At 40.0% G+C, this 1,578-nt stretch overlaps 1 long non-coding RNA gene across 1 annotated transcript; it reads right to left on the bottom strand.

Moving 5' to 3' along the window:
* Positions 1-574: 574 nt before the first annotated feature.
* Positions 575-1,275, bottom strand: LOC133154574 (uncharacterized). The gene is made up of 3 exons (XR_009714492.1): positions 1,092-1,275; positions 915-992; positions 575-835 (listed from the first exon to the last, which is right to left on the bottom strand). It is a non-coding gene; the product is annotated as an uncharacterized LOC133154574 (long non-coding RNA).
* Between the last annotated feature and the right edge of the window lie 303 nt (positions 1,276-1,578).

The following is a 1,578-nucleotide window of genomic DNA, read 5'->3' on the forward strand; positions in this document are numbered from 1 at the left end:
CTGGTATTTGGCTTGTAGAAGCACTGGTTGACGGCAAATCATTGTTAATGTTTGACAAATCAAGCTCAGGTGTATCACAAAGTAGCTGTAAATCTAATTCGTCAATGTTTGTTAAGAAATCCGACTCTGCTGACGTAAGGTTAGCCTGATCCATTGTATTTCTTTTTGATAGAAATTACAATATAAACAACACAAAAAAAATCAGACCTATCTTGATTGAGCTAAATCTGTCAAAATACGTATTACCTTAAAACATTCTTGTAGCCGTTTTTTGTAAACACAGTTACCACTGCACTTTATAGCACGCCTTGTCTTATGGTGATGGCTCTCGTTTGTCGATTCAGGCTCCTTAGTAGTTGAGTAGAAGACTGCGCGTGTGCTCTTTCTCGCTCTTTGAAGCAGTCCCGTTCCACAACGTTTAACTAGAAGTAGATATTAAAAAACAGTTAAATCGTTATAATACCATCAAAAAAACATTTAAATGACATAGAATAAAAATAAGAAATACCTCTGACTTTTTTTATTGATTCTTGAGGAAGGTCTTCGTAAGCAGATAAAGCGTCCGCCAATTCTATGTCTGTGGATGCTTCCTCTTCCGTCTCTATGCTCGTGACAGCCGTCTGCTGGCCGGAGGGGTGTGTGATTTGACTGCTATCACGTAGCTCTGATAACTCTGCTGTTTTCGTTGCTTCAAAATGACGTGTAGAGCTCGTGACAACCTCCTGTCGGCCGGAAGGGGGTATGATTTGACCGAAATCACGCTGCTCTGATGGTTCTGCCTCCAAACCAGTCTGTATCAGTGGATTTTTTAGCCTAGTAGCAGCCGCCACGAGATCTGTTACACACATAAAAAACAAAAAAAATCACCAACTAATAGCATTTTATTAACTAACGTAAATGAACAGTTGCCTTACCGTAGTCTGATTGTGTTAAATAAACTCCGCTAAAGTCGTCGTCAAATACTGCGTGCACGTCAGCAAACACAGTTATATCTGCATGACATTACATACACATTACATCATGTTTATATGATAACCTCAGTGTATTATTATTATTATTATTATAACAGTATAATTAATAACATGGCTTACCTTTAACCATCTCGAAACAACTTTTTGACGCTCTCTAACTTTGGACGCTCTCCAACTTCTCCGTTCAGAGCTCATCTGCTAGCGTGTCTTCTCAAAAAACAATCAATAGCCCCACCTTAAATACACTAACATTAAGTCCACCCTCCTCTCTAAAAAACACCTATAGACATCCCCCAACACTACACCTCTCCATCTCAATTTTTTTCCTGTCAATTTTTTTCCTGTGCGAATGTCGCCATCTCGTGTTATCTTAGTGACACTGCAGCCCCTCCCCCTAAAACACCTGCACCCTCTTCCCCCTTGACACTTACAGCCCCTCCCTTCGTGGCACCTGCACTTCATTTGCATAACAATAAAATCATGTCCAAATGTCGCCATCTAGTGTTATCTTAGTGACACTGCAGCCCCTCATTTGCATAACATTGAAACCAATGGATAAGTGCATACTCTGCAGCCCTTCATTTGCATAACATTGAAATCAATGGAT

The sequence above is a fragment of the Syngnathus typhle genome, linkage group LG5 (assembly GCF_033458585.1).
Source record: "Syngnathus typhle isolate RoL2023-S1 ecotype Sweden linkage group LG5, RoL_Styp_1.0, whole genome shotgun sequence".
Classification (NCBI taxonomy): Eukaryota; Metazoa; Chordata; class Actinopteri; order Syngnathiformes; family Syngnathidae; genus Syngnathus; species Syngnathus typhle.